Source organism: Taudactylus pleione, unplaced genomic scaffold, assembly GCF_031769625.1.
Source record: "Taudactylus pleione unplaced genomic scaffold, aTauple2 ptg000006l, whole genome shotgun sequence".
Lineage (NCBI taxonomy): Eukaryota > Metazoa > Chordata > Amphibia > Anura > Myobatrachidae > Taudactylus > Taudactylus pleione.
In genome coordinates, this window is record NW_028284409.1 from 31,224,456 (window position 1) to 31,243,868 (window position 19,413).

General features: G+C 42.7%; 1 protein-coding gene across 1 annotated transcript in view; it reads left to right on the plus strand.

Annotated features, from left to right (window-relative positions):
* Window positions 1-19,413, plus strand: part of PACRG (parkin coregulated) — a 650,764-nt gene that overhangs the window by 368,122 nt on the left and 263,229 nt on the right. The gene's annotated exons all lie outside the window — the stretch shown is intronic.

Sequence of the window (19,413 nt, forward strand, 5' to 3'; positions counted from 1 at the left end):
GCCCCAAGTGATGTCAGTGGGAGAGCTTTCGGCTCTGTTAGAGCCGAAAGCTCTCTGGGGCTTGCGGCCACGAGACCCTACCACAAGGGTCTCGTCGCAAGCCCGATGGTCGCGATGGTCTTGACCATCACGACCATCATCCTGGCCGTTCGCATTAGCTGTGGGTGGCAACCCACAGCAATGCGAGCGGCCAGGAGGCCGCTCCATAAAAAAGAAAAAAAACGCCCTGATTCAGAGCGAGCGCTCTGTCAGAACGTCCGGCTCTGAATCAGGGCCTCTGTGCGGTCCTGATGTGTGTCTGTGCACATCACTCGGCCAAATATCACAGATTTTATTGCCCACCTCTACATGATGCAAGGAAAATTTCTGTGATACGCTCTTATTATTGGGTTATTGGCTATTTGGTTGGAACACCAGCAACTCACAACCATTGCTCTGAATTTAATTGACACCTGTGAGTTAATTTATTTCAGCCCTGTGCACTCCCAACATGCACTTAACCACATTAATGTGATTCTGGCAAGGGCATAACCAACAGAATAAAGATCACTCAAGACATACAAAGTATAGTTTAGTGCTGTCATGTAGATAGACATTTGAGGACCATTAAGAGATAAACAGATTTTTTTGCTTATATAAGTGGCAATAATAGAAATTATTTTATAGACTTTTCTGAAAAATTCCCACGATTTATCAAGAAAATATCACTGAAGCAGCTGAATGATCCTCATGTACCCATCAATACTGGCTGGCAAAGGTGAAAAAACTGTTAGCAACTCGCCAGCCAGTCTTTGGTGCATCTGTGTGTATGTTATTTTAGTTTATATGTGTGCAGTAGACCTTGATGGTATAACAGAAGACAATCCAAAACACATGCTCTATACTTTAAATTATGTATATTTTTGGTATATATGGATATTCTGGATGTGTCTTAGGGCGCACATCCACTTGCCGATTTCTATGAGCGATTGAACGATAACGATATTGTTTAATCGCTCATGAATCGTGCATGAATCGGACACATTAATGTCGGAAACGACCAGTGATGCGCACTCCCGCTGGTCGTTTCCGACATCAATCATCGCCCGAGCATGCTGGTCATTCTGCCGATAACATCAGGTTGAGCATGTTAGGGGATGATTGATGTGCCTACACTGACCGACTGCTCGTTCAATGTAGGCACAGCACAGACTGTGAAACGACTGCACGATTACAATGTCATAATCGTGCAGTTGTTTCAAAGTCTGCTAGTGGATGTGCCACATTAGATGCATTTAACATTATTTTGATATTGATTGAACAGTTTTCAGCTTAACAAATAAGCCCTATTGTTTATTTTCTATCACAAGAACAGTTGGTCTTGTCAAATAAATTTACTTTATTGTGTTGTAATCTGAAGACTCTGATTACAATTCAATTTGTCACTATACTTCTGCTACTAACTTTAAAGACTGTGAACATTTATTATTCTGCTAAGAATGAGACAAACTAATATGTTCCATGTGAGTACTACTTACCCAGTTCTGTTTAGAATGAGGAAGGTCAATAATATATACTTTTTGCAAAGTGTTTGTTCGTGTGTAAACAGGATACAATATTAACAAAAATGATATATTTTTGTAATAACTTTTAATCATGCAATACAAAAATAGATAAAACATGCGGAATAATCTAAAGGACTAGATCAGTCAGAGTTTTGAAATAAGGTGTTAAATTAACAATTAAGTTTTGTTGTGTTTGTTTATAAATGTTGGTCTGTGCAGTTTTTGGTCACTCACTACCCCTGAAAAAGTAGCTAAAAAAGATAAGCTGATAGAAAAGAGGCTAAACCTGCAAAGAACATGTCCATGTACAACATGTTTACACACTGTACACTATACAATTTAATAACAGTGAGCAACAGAGCTAATGAGCCTTAATAGTTTTACTAAGTTTTATTTACAGTTTCTCAGAGCGAATAAAAGTCTTTTATAGTTTGTGTGATGGGGGAACGTAGTGGCTCCTTTACATATAAAATTTTGGTTCCCAAACGCCATCATTACAGTTCATGTTTTACGGATGTCCATGCTTGAGCACAGGTAACTTATTTAGTTCCACAGTCAATATGATTTATCCGTCTGGACTCAGATATGGATATCCTTAAAACCTGGACTGTAATGGAGGTGTTTAGGAAACTGCTTTAGGATATATTTTGTATCTGCATTTAATAACATTGCCAACAGTAGTGCTGTCTTATGATTAACATTTTCTGTGTTTCACTAACAGAAAATATTGTTTGTGTTAAATTAAGCGTGTGAATATGCAGTTGGTGTTACAAAAATAAATAAAAATAACAGCCTGCAATTTATGACAGTTCCTCTTTTTATTTTTATCTAGTAAGCAAGTATAAATCAAGTCATTATTGCATACATTCACATTTTCAGCTTTTTTCTGTTTTCGGTATTTTTTTTGCTATTTGAACTTTTCACACTGAAGCTGACCATTTAATCGCTCAACTGAATGAAAATAATTACAGATTAAAGTTTAGAGGTAAATTAAAGTGTTTTATAGAAGAAATATGAAGGTTAATGGCTTTTTTCATCTGTGGTGTCCAACACAATTATACCTTAGTTGTCTCATCATGCACAGGAAGAAAATAGCAAATGCTGAACCAAAAATACATAACACTGAACCGGCGGGAAGCTGATCGCAAACTGAGGAGATAATCTCTGCCCATTATTGTCTGCTTTCTGATTTACTTAAAAATAAAGATCCATTTTTTTACCATTTCGCTTTTCTAAATTTATGTCTATAAAGAAATTCAACTAAAGATATTTGTACTCCCCATGTTTCCATTGATTTGTTCCTATCTGATTTTTTAATACAAAGTATGTAATGACTAATAATAAGTAGAGATTTAGTCATAAATGAAACCTTACTTAAACTTCTCAGAAGAAAGTACATGCTGGCACTTAGTTGTTCAAATTTCTACTTTAATTACTCAACAAAAATGAATGGTTTCAAGCATAAAGAGTTATGCAATTATCCATTTTATTGCTGTTATGCGCTGATATTACCTTTCGGTGGATGTGTTTAGAAGAAGTAGTGAGAAATGAGGGGGTGCGGGTAAAGGGTACACTTGATGGTGACACTCATGTGCAGAGAAGCCCAAAAGGAAGAAAAAATAAGAATAGTGTGTAATAATAATATGCAAAAAGTGACTTGCCCTCACCTATTTCACAGTGTAGATTTGCTTATAGTATTACTTTAGAGCAGTGGTTCCCAAACTGTGCACCAGGACACTTTGCAGGGGTGCCTCGGATTGGTGGTCCAGCACCAAATCAAAATATTTATGGTCAATGTAATATAAATATGTGGACAAACGGAAGCTCAAAACTGTCCAACACCACATAACTGACCCTAAGCATGACAGGTAAGCACAATTTACTTCACTTTACTACATTTGTTTCTGAATTTCTCAATAACAAACGTTTGGCCTAGGGATGCCGTGAAAACAATGCTGTTACTCTAGGGCACCCTGATTTAAAAAAGTTTGGGAACCTCTGCTTTAGAGCATTCTGAGACTGACACAGAGTTGTAAGTAAAATGTACGTACATTATTCAAAGTATTTAAACAAATAGTATATTTGTGCACATATGCAGTGTTATATGCTTCTCCAGATGTGCATGCCTCTGCATTAGCAGTATTTGCTCCTGGTTCATCATAATCTTCAACCACCAGCACCTGCTCTATACTACATGTAAATATGCTTACTTGCTGGTCTGCATGGGCTGCTCCCTCCCTGATCTTGTCTAGATGAGAACTCACCTTCCCTCCTCCATTCCACCTATTTGGTCATAAGTTGTGGTCATAAGTGTAGATACGTTCCGCATATTTGTGACTCTGCATGTTGAGCTTTTCTGAGCATGCACAGAGCAAGTCAACACAGGATGTGCTCAGGGCTGTTGAGAAAGGGGATGGGCCTGGATACTGGAGGAGGCATGGCCTAATCTGGGAGGCGTGGTAGCACCCCCTTCCCCCAAAAATGAAAAACTACTTTGTATGGCACACGCGCGCACTGCAGAGGGAACCATGTGGAACAAAGCTGGTACCTATGGGAGTGGTGGCCTTTGGCGCCTCCTCTTTCTGCACGGTCCTGGTTGGAATGGATCTGCTGCTGACAGTTCACATGTTCATCCATGGCTCTCCTCGTGACGGGATCTCAGTGCATGGCCAATCAGGTCCCTGGGGGAGGGGCCTAGCTGCACTACAAAGGGGGACAATGTGAATATCCCCCTCAGCAGCTGCTCACCTTACTATGGGGTCTATTTATTAAGCAGTGTTAGGAGACAGAGAGAAAAGTGATAAGGTGCCAGCCAATCAGCTCCCAACTGTCATTTTTCAAACACAGCTTGTGAGATGGCAGTTAGGAGCTGATTGGCTAGCACCTTATGACTTTTCACTCTATCTCCTTAGTAAACAGACCCCTAAGTGCGGCTCTTTAAACTGCCGCTGCCTGCTGCAGCGCTGCTGACGGAAACAAGCCTCCAACAAGCCTGAGCCAAGGTAAACAGCACCAGCTTCCCCTGCTCTCTGCTCCCCTGGATGTGATCCCCAAACTTGTATACAGTAGGTTAAAACCTGAATTAGTACCATTTAGTCCACTATACGGTGTGCATTTCGGATTAAACCCAGAATAGAAATTAAACATTAAAAATTGTTCTCTGTGTATGGAAGTGATTTATAATACCTTCTTGAATGTGTATTCAAAATCATCTATTGTATTGCCAGTGTGCAAAGTGAACTTTGAGAAACACATTCACCTATGCCATGAAGAAAAAGGAAACTGTGTAGACAACTGTCATCCCCCATTGTTAGTAGTATTTACTAATATAATAAGAATATTGCGTCTTTCTGTTTGTTCCAAGTTGGTGCAAAAACCACTGTACAGCTTTTCATTTTGTAGTCGAAACTAGAAATAACCTGCACTTTGTTTCATCTCGATCTGTGAAGTTAAAGCTGAGCTATAACAAGAACAAAATGTGTTGACATCATCAATGCAAGAGATAGAAGTGGTACCATGCGCGCGGCCAGTAAGGGGTGGTGGGTGGTGGCAGAGGTGCTTTGGGTCCGCGCTCACTGGAATAGGATAGGCTACATAACAGTCTGTGCACAGGACACACAGTGACATTGGTGTGAGTGGTAGGTGAATAGGATAGGCTACATAGCAGTCTGTGCACAGGACACACATTGACATTGGTGTGAGTGGTAGGTGAATAGGACAGGCTACGTAACAGTCTGTGCACAGGGCACACAGTGACATTGGTGTGAGTGGTAGGTGAATAGGACAGGCTACATAACAGTCTGTGCACAGGACACACAGTGACATTGGTGTGAGTGGTAGGTGAATAGGATAGGCTACATAGCAGTCTGTGCACAGGACACACATTGACATTGGTGTGAGTGGTAGGTGAATAGGACAGGCTACGTAACAGTCTGTGCACAGGGCACACAGTGACATTGGTGTGAGTGGTAGGAGAATAGGATAGGCTACATAGCAGTCTGTGCACAGGACACACATTGACATTGGTGTGAGTGGTAGGTGAATAGGATAGGCTACATAGCAGTCTGTACACAGGACACAAAGTGACATTGGTGTGAGTGGTAGGTGAATAGGACAGGCTACATAGCAGTCTGTACACAGGACACACAGTGACATTAGTGTGAGTGGTAGGTGAATAGGACAGGCTACATAGCAGTCTGTGCACAGGACACACAGTGACATTGGTGTGAGTGGTAGGTGAATAGGATAGGCTACATAGCAGTCTGTACACAGGACACACAGTGACATTGGTGTGAGTTGTAGGTGAATAGGATAGGCTACATAGCAGTCTGTGCACAGGACACACAGTGACATTGGTGTGAGTGGTAGGTGAATAGGATAGGCTACATAGCAGTCTGTGCACAGGACACACAGTGACATTGGTGTGAGTGGTAGGTGAATAGGATAGGCTACATAACAGTCTGTACACAGGACACAAAGTGACATTGGTGTGAGTGGTAGGTGAATAGGACAGGCTAAATAGCAGTCTGTACAAAGGACACACAGTGACATTAGTGTGAGTGGTAGGTGAATAGGATAGGCTACATAGCAGTCTGTGCACAGGACACACAGTGACATTGGTGTGAGTGGTAGGTGAATAGGATAGGCTACATAGCAGTCTGTACACAGGACACACAGTGACATTGGTGTGAGTTGTAGGTGAATAGGATAGGCTACATAGCAGTCTGTGCACAGGGCACACAGTGACATTGGTGTGAGTGGTAGGTGAATAGGATAGGCTACATAACAGTCTGTGCACATGACACACAGTGACATTGGTGTGAGTGGTAGGTGAATAGGACAGGCTACATAGCAGTCTGTACACAGGACACACAGTGACATTGGTGTGAGTGGTAGGTGAATAGGATAGGCTACATAGCAGTCTGTACACAGGACACACAGTGACATTGGTGTGAGTTGTAGGTGAATAGGATAGGCTATATAGCAGTCTGTGCATAGGACACACAGTGACATTTGTGTGAGTGGTAGGTGAATAGGATAGGCTACATAGCAGTCTGTGCACAGGACACACAGTGACATTGGTGTGAGTGGTAGGTGAATAGGATAGGCTACATAGCAGTCTGTGCACAGGACACACAGTGACATTGGTGTGAGTGGTAGGTGAATAGGATAGGCTACATAACAGTCTGTATACATGACACACAGTGACATTGGTGTGAGTGGTAGGTGAATAGGACAAGCTACATAGCAGTCTGTACACAGGACACACAGTGACATTAGTGTGAGTGGTAGGTGAATAGGATAGGCTACGTAACAGTCTGTGCACAGGGCACACAGTGACAGTGGTGTAAGTGGTGGGTGAAGGCGCTGCTGCCACCAGTCTGTAGACCGCTGCTGGTCATGTGGGCCACTCCTGCAACAGGGCCCCTATGCAGAGCAATACAACTAGAACAACTCAGATAAAAAAATGTTGCCAGAAGCGATTTCATCGTGGGCGAAGCCCCGGGCAACAGCTAATCATGCATAAAAATCCATAGTGCAGTACCTTCTTAAAACCAATTTGTGATTGAAATATTTTTGTATTGTTAAAACAAAATGAGAAATAATTTCAGGGTTGCAGCAGCAGAAGCCATTCAAATTGGTTCAGTCTAAAATGTTCCTCTGGTCCTGTTATAGATGATTAGAATTCATTTTCAGAAAGTACAATAAATATCACTTTGATGTGTTTCACAGCGATACTCCCTGCTTCATCAGTCCAGGTTCCTGCTGTGGAGGTCACTGCCACATGTTTGTGCAATTGGTTAAATAAATTTATAGGGAAAAATACATTTGTGAGGTAAGTTTGGAGAAAGAAAATTCAGTCCCAGTCCGTACGTCATTAAAGAAAACTGCACATCAAGACGCCAGAAAAAGTTCTGATTTTTTTTTACTTGATTCTGACAAACAATATAGCTCAAACTGCATGTTTAGGGTCAGAACTATGTGCCTCCAATATGTACCAAGATTAAAAGCAATAGTTATCTGAGATATCTCTTGCTTTCAGATCATCTGTCATCGCATGTGGAAACATCCCCATAATTTTCTATGGGGACAGAAGGCTCGATTCAGACTCACTCGCTAGATGCGTTCGTACGCAGCAGCATATGTAAATCTGGGAAACCCACAGCAAGGCAGGCGATCGCACGGCAAGGCATTAGCATGCCATCTCCAGGAAGTGTATGCATCCATTGGTAACATCGAGCACCATCGGATGCAAATGCAGCACTTGTGGTTGACCATACCCTACCGCAAGCACTGTGAGTGCTTCAGTGTGAAATTCAACCAAGTGACGCTTCGTCTAAGACGCTCAGGCACACCTGCGTTCGCACCTCCACTCCCCCGGTTTCATCGACCAACCCCTGTCACCACCCACAAACGGCTTGTCCTGTCACTCAAGCTAGCTAGGCGTCTATGCACAAGGGGCGATCATCTGTTGATCGCACGGACTGGTTTGCACACGTGCACTGCGATACATATGCATGTGCACAATGCAAACATCGGCAGTCTGTGTGCGAACGCTTCCTAGTGAGCGGGTCTGAATCGGGCACAGAGTTCAGCGGCAATGTACCAAGCTGTGAAAAGCTTAAGATAGCATTAGCCTGATTGTCAATGGGGCTGCCCTGCCAGAGAGGGTTCTTGTGATACTTCTCCAGGGGGCTAAAGGTAATTGCAATACACATTGCAAGTTTTCACAATGATTTATGGCCCTCATTCAGAGCCGCTCACTAGCGGCAGTACGCTCGTTCCGAGCGATGTTCGCACATCTGCGCATGCATACGGTTTTTAGTACGCATGCGCGAACCAGTCAGTGCGGCCGAAAATCGTTTGTACGCTATATAGCGAGTGCCTGCTATTTTGAGTGACAGAATGAGGCGTATGTGGGTGGTAACAGGGGAAGGTGCTTGAAAACGGGGGAGTGGAATTCGAACGCAGGCGTGCTTAAAGGTCAAAACGGGCGTTTTAAGGGAGTGCATAATTAATACAGCAGCGTCATTGACCACGTCACTTGGTTTTTTTTAACTCAGAACTGCTCGCAAAATAGCGGTTGAAACAACCAACCACAAGAATAGCGAGCAGTTCATACGCTGTACGATGTACTCAATTAATCTAATAAATAGCGGACATGACGTATGGTGCGGGCGGCCAAGGGGCGTTTTTATCAAATAAACGAGCGTATGTTTTGCTCGCTCGTTCAGACTTAGAGGTGTGAACAGACTGCAATGTGCGAACGGATCATTTGAATAGCCACCCCTTATTTTTGAACAAACGACCGCAAATAGCGAACGGCTCTGAATGAGGGCCTATATGCATAAAAATTAGGATGGCTGTTCAAGAACTATTTCTTTGTAAAAATTCAGTTTGACGTGAAGATCAGCTTTTAGTAAATTTCATAGTTCACAAACTTCACTTTAGTAAATCTCCCTTTTCAAGGTATTTGCTAAAATAGGTGCTAATTTTCAGAAGGGGCTGACCAGTGCTCTAATGCAACCTGTACATGACATCATGATGTTGCACATAGGGGTCAGGGTCAAACAGCACCTGAAAGAGCGGCAGTGCATAGAGCATCTAGATACACCCCGCTAGCAAGAAGCAAGGGCCATGGGTCAGCGATGGTGCCACCCACAGAGGCCTGCGCTCTATGTGGCAGCACAGGTCGCACACCCCTAGTTATGGACCTGGGGCTAATGCAAAGTTGCATGCTCTATGGCTTGAGCATATGCATCTATGAGCATACGCAACTTAGCCTCATCTCCACTTGCAGATGAACGTAGTTCTGAGGGCATATTGTGGGCATGTAGGCCAAGTTGCGGGCTATGCCATTGCTAGTACTGCTTTATGGAGACTGCAGTGAGAGGATTAGTTGAGACAGTTTGGGGGCTGTGAAAGAACCACAAGTCCCGTTTGCCTTCTGCTGTCCAGATTTACAGCCCCGCTTGTGGCTCTCATGAGATGCAGGAGCTGGCTAAGTACAACAAGCAAGTTGCAAGCCACGGCCCAATACTGTCTTACAGAGCTGGCGGGAAGGAGCTGAGTGTGAGCCAGAGGATATAAAAAAAGTGCAGGAATTTGAGTAAGAATTTTGTGGTACCTGGATGAAAGAAAGGTCCTTGTTAGTCTCTCCCCAAGTGTTGAGAAGGGAGCTCTCAGAGGGGTGTGCTGAAGAGTAACGATACTGAATTAGAACCTCTATACACTCCTTCCTATACCTTCTAATATCCTGCCTATACCTTCTAATATCCTGCCTATACCTTCTAAGGATGACGCTAATTTGCGTACGCAGTCATACAGTAAATAAAGACTTCAGACCTGGAATCTGTGGTTCCAAAGCACAAAGTATTATTCAAGTAAAAGTACAGCAGTTACACGCTATTGAGCCAAACACAATTAGGCGCAAAGGAATTATATAGACCCAAGTACAGTATACATATGCAGCGCTTCCAGACCAGATGTTAGGCATCAACAAGAAACCCCTCGTCTATCAGCATTCAGCACAAAGACCAAGACCCAGTGTTGGAGCACACATATTTATACCCCCCAGAAATAGACAACACAATAGAGAAGTTTGTTGCTGATGCCATTGGTTCCCAAGGGGGTTGCATCTGTTACAGAGCATTTAACAGGCTGATTGAAATAGACCCAACCCAGCCTCTAACAACTGGGGGTCTCTGGATTCCCGCCTCATGCAACATCCTAACAGTTGTTCACATAATATACATTTTGTTGCTTGAAGTCTCTGCGGTCCATAAGTTGAGAATGCATGATGCGATCTCCACACCGATGATACCGGAATACTGTGGAAAGAGTACGCATCAGTACAAAACCAAACACGGCTTACTTATCATGTATAAAACCTTAGTTACCAAATAATCTTTATTTCACAGCATTTATACTAAATTAACAAACTTAAATCTTATACCTTCAAGCTTATGGAACCTAATATGTGGATATGTAATGTGTGAGTATGCAGGGTTTGATATAAAGACGCTAGTTAACTTGGAGCAGATGCGTGCGCATAAAGCTAATAAACAGCGTTTTCATATAGGATTTTATGCATTCGCTAATATGCGACTCGTTAACAGCGCAATTGTGCGTATTAATGTGTATATGAGGAATGGTGAAAGATGCAATCGCAGGGTGCTAATAGTAATATCGCTATATGTACTTAATTGTGAGTTTATCTAAAATGGTGCTTGGGCGGCCATTCGCAAAATGGCGTCTTGCTATCTCATTTCCAAGATGGCGGCCAGTCGCAAGATGGCGTCGCTGCGATTCAATTTTAAACTGATCTTGTCTCAGCCAATAATCCAGCTTCGACAAGAGTCATTGAGGTCTGTGGTCAGTGTATGCATATAGATATAGGAGGATTATATTTGCATGTCTACAAAGAAAATGTTCAATACTGTACACACTGAAATGTATGATAGTGACACTTAACAAAGACATCCCCAATTTCTTCAATCTATTTATAGATAAGTGTTAACCCAGCAATGTTTCAGGAGAAAACAAGCACGTATCCAATCAGACCTGCATGCCCACAAAAGGTTATGCAGAGAATCTTTGTTGGGACAGTTAGAAAATTCAGAAAGTGTGACTGTGTGTATATACAGGGCTGTAACTAGGGATTGGCTAAAATGGCACTCGCCAGGGGTGCTGGTCAAGGGGGGGTACCACCTGGCTTGGCTTGCCATCCACTAGCGGGCCAGTCTGCTACCCAGAAGACACGTTCTTAAATTTTTTTTATTATTTATTAAGAATTAAATTGTGGAAATGGAGCATCCAATGTCCAGTGCCAGGCTGCGCCCTCTGTATTCCTAGTGGGCAGGTTCGACCGCTGTTAGAAGACGGCATATTACAGGGAGGTTGGGTGAGTCAAGTGGGGGTGAGTTTCCTTGCTGGCCTTTTTGCACTGGTATTGTTAGTATAGAGAAAGCTCATGTCGTTCTACACCCTGCAGAACATTGTTTAGGGGAGGGAAAGGGTATAAAATGGCACAATATATATTCTACAAGGCCTCACATGTTTCCCCTTAGTCCTCCCCTCTCTTTCCCTCCTATTCTACTACTCCACTCCTGCCCCCCCTCTTTCTCATCCTTTGATGCCACTGTTACTAAACAGTCTCATGTCCCCCTTATGTACCTTACCCCTTCTGCATGTTAAGTTTTTACAGGCAGGGTCTTTAATAATATGCTTTATACAGTACAGATGGCTAAGTTATAAGCAAAAATTATTATATGGATGATGGTGGGGGGTGTCAAGTCCTTCACTTTGACAGGAGTGCCCGGAGCCCTAGGTACGTCCCTGTGTGTAATGTATATACATATGTGAGAGATATGTTTTGATCATATTAGGCTTGATTCTGGGTACAAAGCAAAAAAGCAAGTAAATTTGCACTTGTACAAACCATGGACCTGATTCATTACCGATCGCAACTGCGATTATGCACACAGACAGCCGATTGTTGCGTTCTGTGCATGCATATGCATCGCACTGCGCGTTTGTGAAGGTCTCACTTTGATCACACTGATCACAGTTACTACACAGACCCATTGTAGAGTGATTGCCAGGACGTGACTGTTTGGGGGTGATCGGCGAAACAAAGACGTGCGAGTGCGTTTGAATTACCAAGGTGTGCATAAATTAGCCACTGCGATGGCATACACAGCTTGGGCTTTCACTGTATGCGATGAGGTTAGCAATATCTGGGAAACGTCTGACCTTGTGCAAGAGTGTGAGGCTCCGATGGTACTCGATGTTACCGATGGTTTCGCATACTTGCAAAGTATTACGGATGTGTGTAAGGTGAAGTGGTAGTCCTTATGTTAGGCTGCTGCGGCATTGCGATAGCATTCATTAGCATATTTTTGCAGTGAGACTGCGTGTAATCGCAGCTGCGAATGCAATAGTGATCCGTAATGAATCAGGCCCCATGTTACAATGCAAGGGGTGCAAATAAATGTATATTTATTTTTTGCATGCAGCATAAATACTGGCTGCTTTTGCATGTAGCCTACAAATAATGGACAGCTTTATTTTACTCTGCTATTTAGATTTAAGTTTGGACACCCCCCCCCCTCACATCTACACCTCTCTGCACATGTTACATCTCCCCCGCCTGCAGTGTAGTATGGTTTTGACAAGGTGCACAGTTACTTGTTCTCTCTTGCTTTGCTCCCAGCTCAGAATCAGGCCCATCATGCACAACCACAATTATGACTGCTGTAATATACAAACAATGAAATGGATGAACTGCTGGTTGCAACATAGCATTTTATATACAATTCCAATCAGGGGTGTATCTAGGGATCCAAGCGCCCCTGGCAATGTAATGGACTGGCGCCTCCCCTATGCAGTGCCCCCAGTAGTAACCCTCCAGTAGCAATCCCCCTATGCTGCATTGCCCCCAGTAGTAGCCCACCCTGTACAGTGCCCCCAGTAGAGTGTCCCCCCTATACAGTGCAAACCCCCTAAATTACCCCCAGTAGTGGCCACCCCTATACAGTGCCCCCAGTAGTGGCCTCCCCTATACAGTGCCCCCAATAGTGGCCACCCCTATACAGTGCCCCCAGTAGTGGCCACCCCCCTAAATTGTCCCCAGTAGTGGCCACCCATATACAGAGCCCCCAGTAGCAGGCACCCCCCCATAAAGTGCCCCCTGTAGCAGCCACCCCTTATTTCAGTGCCCCCAGTAGTGGCCACCCCTATAGAGTGCCCCCAGTAGTGGCCTCCCCTATAGAGTGCCCCCAAGTAGTGGCCACCCCTATACAAAGCGGTCACCCCCTATTTCAGTGCCCCCCCTACACACACACACACAAAGAGAGAAAAAAAAACTTACCTGATCCTCGCTCCTGACGCGACCGCCGCTGTCCACATAGTCCCGCCCGCTCTTATCCTGCATGGGAGAGACATCATACGTCATGACGTCTCTCCCATCACATGCTGCAGAGGGAGCCGGAAGACGGAGCTCATTAGTGAGCTCCAGCCGGCTCCCTCTGCGGACAACGCAGCAGCTAATGAGAGTCAGGCAGACTCTCATTAGCTGGCTGCTATTACAAACACACAGCTGCCACTGGCGGCTGCATGTTTGTAAACTGTGTAGGGCAGACCGCTATCACTGTGGTCTGCCCTACACTTGTGGGGCCGAGGGACTTGTCCACCCCTTGGCTACTGGTGGCACTGCCGGGTGGCACCCCCCCTTTGGTCGGCGCCCCTGGCGAGTGCCATCCTGGCCAATGGGTAGATACGCCCCTGATTCCAATGTGCTACTATTTAAAAGTTTAGAGCCTGTTGAAACACATCTATTTAACTATAGTATTTATATTGCTTATTACTGTAACCAGAACTTGAAGTATAATTTGCATTAATGACTAAAATACATGACATTTGATAGTCTTGGGGGGGGTACGACATATCGTTCACATCACACAGTGTGTACCCTCAATCGTGCGTCCACGTGCATCGTACATCGCATCTTCATATCTGATGTGCTGCACGTCATCATCATTCAGTGTGTATGCTCAACCGAATAAGATGGTTGTATAGTGTTTACAGGAGCAACAATTAATTGTATGCAGTCCCATGCAACGATACTGTATAGCGTGCCGTTGTTTGGAGGATTGCAGGATTGTGCCGTTGTTTGTGGAGGATTGTGTCGTTATTTGGAGGATTGCACATATCTTTTGTTCTGGGATGAAGGCAATTGGAACGACCATCACGTCCTTTTTTACCTTGTGTCTTTATACTATAACTAACAATTTATTAAACTATTTAAAAATAACATGCATTTTCTTTTTCATTGCAAACCCCCTTATTTTAGCAATTTGTAAAAAAAATTGCCATGTTTTATGATTTTTGCAGTTGTGTAGAATGTTACTGCCTTATAAATAAGTGATAATTATAGAGTAATACTAACTTGAGGCTAAGCTAACCTAATCCTTCTGCCAAGTGTCATTCATTTAAATTGCATCTCATTAAAAAGCAGACTCGCTCGTTCACCACATAACTTACAGTAACCCATGGTCTTGACCCTTTCACTGACAGAATAACATGGGACATGTTTGAAAGCTACTGTACAAGTGCAGACCCAATACTGAAGAGGTTAGCAGAGTTCCACTGAAGATATGTGTTATACGATAAATCTACTGCTATCTCAGTATATAATGGATTTTAGCGAAAAAGTGTGTGTTTCTGTGTGTGTATGTAGTGTATACATATAAATATATACATAAAAAGTGTGTGTACATATATATTTGTGTGTGCGCAGTTTCTATCTATCTATCTATCTATCTATCTATCTATCTATCTATCTATCTATCTATCTATCTATCTATCTATCTTTCTATCTATCTATCTATCTATCTATATATCTATATCTATAATTAACATATGGTGTGCTTGTGATGCTTATAATGTTGCTGCATAGTCTATGATGTACAGAGTAAATGTACAGTTATGGTTAATTGCAGTTATGTATACCCTTGTAAAACGGAAAGATTTTTTTTTCATTATTTTATGACTGCTGACAGGTCACTTACCTTCTGTTACTGCCTAAAGCATCTGAGGAGGAAGAGCAAATTATGCAATACTCCCAGTAACCACCAGTCCAGGGAACACTGCTATCCGGAGGCAATAAGAGTTTCCTGCCAAACCTTTTGAGCAGCTGTTCCATGGACTAATTAAGCTTTTTTTTTTTTTTTGATAATAAACACAGCTTGTGCATAAAGACAGCAATGTTCTATGTCAACATTCTGTTGACCTTGTCTTTATGGTCAAAATAAGTTCTGGGAGGCAAATATACATCTTATATTAGCCTGTTTATTAACTAATGGTTGCTGATAATAAAGTTCACATTCTATGTTACATAGGGGTCTATTTACTAAGCTTTGTTAGGAGATAAAGTGAACGGTGATAAGGTACCAGCCAATCAGCTCATAACTGCCATTTTTCAAACATAGCCTGTGATATGGCAGTTAGGAGCTGATTGGCTGGTACCTTATCACTGTTCACTTTAACTCCTAACACAGCTTAGTAAATAGACCCCATAGAGAGCTAACGGCTGGACACAGAGGACAATGCCCTGTGTGGAGGTGGGCAATAGGTTACAGACCGAGACATATTTATGAAAAGTATCTTTTTTCCAATTAAAACATCTTTGAATTTGTGCCTTTCTGTTTAAGCCACATATGGGGATATTCAATTAGCCGCCGGGATTACCCGCACAAGACTCCCCGAAGTCGGACTGAAGTCTGTGTGGGAAACACAAAATCGGATTTGTGACCGAGAATAAAACTCATTGATTCCGCGGAATCGGTGGGTTTCCGTACCTGAAATGTTTTTGAATCACGGCACAGCATCGTTATCATGGCACCCCTAGGCCAAAATTTTATGGAGAAATTCTGCAAGACTTAAAATAAGTAAATTGTGTTTATTTGTCATCCGTAGGGTCAGTTATGTGGTGGTGGATAGGATTGCCCTTCTGTTTGTACACATATTTTATGATTGGCCTTCACCACCTCTGGTTTTGTCTATCACATGTACTATAAAAAATTAGATTTGGTCCTAGACCACCAACCCATGTCACCCCTGTAAGTGCCCCGAGGCACCCCAGTTAGGGAACCAAACCACTGGCATATATGAATGTTAGAAGATTCCTTTTTCACATTAGAACAACTTGTATTTTAGGATCATGATTTCCAGTGACAGTTTCTGAAACTGGACAGGAAAGAGGAAGAACAATGTAAAATAGGAAGCTTTTCATTAATCTAGCATCCAAGCAAGATTGTATTTAGTATGTAATCAGTACATCTAGGCAGAGCAAATTGTGCTACACATATTTTGGCTATCCCCCATTTTGAACTAATTTCTCTGTAGCCATAACTGCTATTTTTCAATATATACTTCTAATCCTTTCACCTATCGGTCATAAAATAGGAGAAACAACACAGTGCCTAATATACAGTTTAGTTCCATGCTTGTATACCATGTACGCCAATGCCAGTATAAAGTACAGTTACCATGGCAGTATACTAATATGTCAGTTATAGTTTAGTGTCCATTACAGAATACAATACTACAGTTCCTTTCCCATGCCAGTATATCGTATAGTTCCTATACTAAACCGGAATAAAAGTTAATTGCTAAATAGTCAACTAGCTCCATCACACACATTATTCACCCACCCAGATGTAAAAATATATTTGAAGTGAAATTCAGTTACACTAATTTCCCCGCATTTGTGTGATTACCCAGATTTGGCATTTCCCAAGATGTCTGCAATAGTCCATATAGTGTTATAAAAGTTTTTGAGTTGTTGATGCTCCTGCTGTGAGAATTTAACATTCCAATTTTAATGTATTTTAATTAGAGATGTGCGCCGACCCCCATGTTTTGGTTTTGGATCTGGATTGGTTTTGCCAAAACCTCACCTCCGTGTTTTGTTTTCGTGTTTTGGTTTTGGATCTGGATTTTTTCTTAAAAAATAAAATAAAACAGCTAAAAATTACATAAAATGGGCCTTTTTTTGTTCCTACAGTATTAATAACCTCAATAACATTTTGTCACGGCCAGAGTATTTCAGCATGGCGCTAGTCAGGTGTTATCTGTGAGGTCGTTGTGGCACGGGCTGTCTGGTGGCGGAGTTGGTGTCTGGCGGGGGGCTTTGGCTGCACGCGTTGTTGTGCGGGCCTGTTGTCACTCTACTCTGGTAAGGTCTGGCGGTGTCTCCGTTCCGTTTGGCATGGGTGCCGCCATTTTGCCTTCTGGCCATGTGATGCAGCTGGCCAATCCTGGTGAGTTACATGTTCCCTCCGGCCAGTAACAGCACGGCATGGGGTATTTAGGAAGGGTCAGTGCCTTCCTTCTTTGCCAGTGCAACGTGTATCTCAGCCTAGCTGAGAGGGAGTTCTCTGTGCTTATCCTGTTCCTGTGAAATTCGCTGTCTGCCAGGCTGCCTGTCAGCTCCTAGCTTCCGCTGGACTACCCTGCTTCCTCCACCACCCTTGCCCATACCTGAGTGCCTGAGCCTGCTGACATCCTGCTCATTGCCTTAGTTCACTACCTGCATACCAGGCTTATTATTTCCCTGCATCACTACCTGCATACCTGGTTGATTATTCCAGTCTCACTACCTGCACACCTGGACAGTTCTAATTGTTTCTACTTGGACATTAACCCATTACTCCCACCACAGAACTCTAGTGCACGTTTATATATACCTGGACTATTATTTACTGCCATATTTTATGTCTACTCAAGCACCTAGTAAAAAACCTAGTTTTATATTCAAACCTGCTTCTGTGATTGCTCCTGCTACCACCCTGGGTCCACAAACAACCCAGAACATAACACATTTATTTCCACTCGTTTTCAGTCAATTTTGACCACCTCACAGCTCACAATATTGATTTTTTCATCTAGTTTAGGCCCAAAATTTTCACCAAGATAGCTGGCTGACTAAGCTAATCTGCAGCAGTGGATGGCACAAACACATGGCAGTTCAACTTCAAACATGGCACATCAGGAAACACTTTTATTATTCAAGAGAGGCCTGAGGGAGTTGGAGTATGTATGTAGTTGAAGGTAGGGCAGGGACAGGAAGGGTTGATTGGTAGTAAATTTAATTTCGTTTTTTGATTCCAAAGATTTATGAGGGAGAAGGGGAGGGGAGGAGGCATTTACAAAAAAATGTGATACAGTACATTTACATCAGTCCTTGCCACAGAAGAATCCTTGAGCATGGATGCTGCTGCTGTGAGTTGATTTTCTCATCCCAGAAGGGGACCAGGAAGAGTGCTTTCCAAAAAAAAATAAACAATTAACTTAATGCTTTGCAAACCTTCTATAAAGGCATTTCCCAACCTGTACAGGGACATTAAAAAAAACATAGTTAGTTAGTGGCCTCAAAGTGCCACTTAACCAGCACAGATATGTGAACAAGCATAAGATCTATGATTTAAGGGCAGGGGTAGCCAACCCTGGTCCTCGAGAGCTACCAACAGTGCATGTTTTCCAGGTCTCCTCACAGAATCAAAACTATAATAATTAACTCCACCTGTGGATCTTTCTAAATGTTTTGGTGAGTAATGAATACACCTGTGCACCAGCTAGGTCATCTGGAAAACGTGAGCTCTTGAGGACCGAGGTTGGCTACCCCTAATTTAAGGCCTTATGTTGTGTCTTTCTTTAGAATCCTGTGCCTGCTTCTGCTGCTAGAAGTGGATTTTCATCCCAGAAGGGGTCCATGAAGAGTGCTTCCAAAAAACAATTCACTTAAATAATCCTTTGCATCTTTCTGTAAAGGCATTTTCCAACCTGTACAGGGACAAAAAAAAACAGATTTAGTTAGTGACCTTCAAACTGCCTTTGTTCCCACTGTCCACTTAACCATGTGAAATATGCAACATTTCAGATTTAAAGTTTAAGTCTTATGTTGTGTCTTTCTTGGGAATTCTTTCTTGAGCGCCATGCCTGCTTGCTGGGAGTGGATTTTTTTCATCCCAGAAGGGGACCAGAAACAGGAAGTGTGCTTTCCAAAAATAGATAAACAATTGCCTTAAATAATCCTTTGCAAACCTTCTGTTCTGTAAAAGAATTTCCCTACCTGTACAGGGACATTAAAAAAAACAGAGTTAGTTAGTGGCCTTCAAACTGCCATTGTTCCTACTGTCCACTTCTTAGATATGTGAACAAGCGGAACAGAGCATTAAATGCAACATTTCAAAAAAGGTTTAGGTTTTACGTTGTCTCTGGAGATCTCCACCACAAGCGGCAGATGACTAAACTCACACACAAAGTTTTAATAGAAATAGATACAACACCAGATCAGATGTTTACC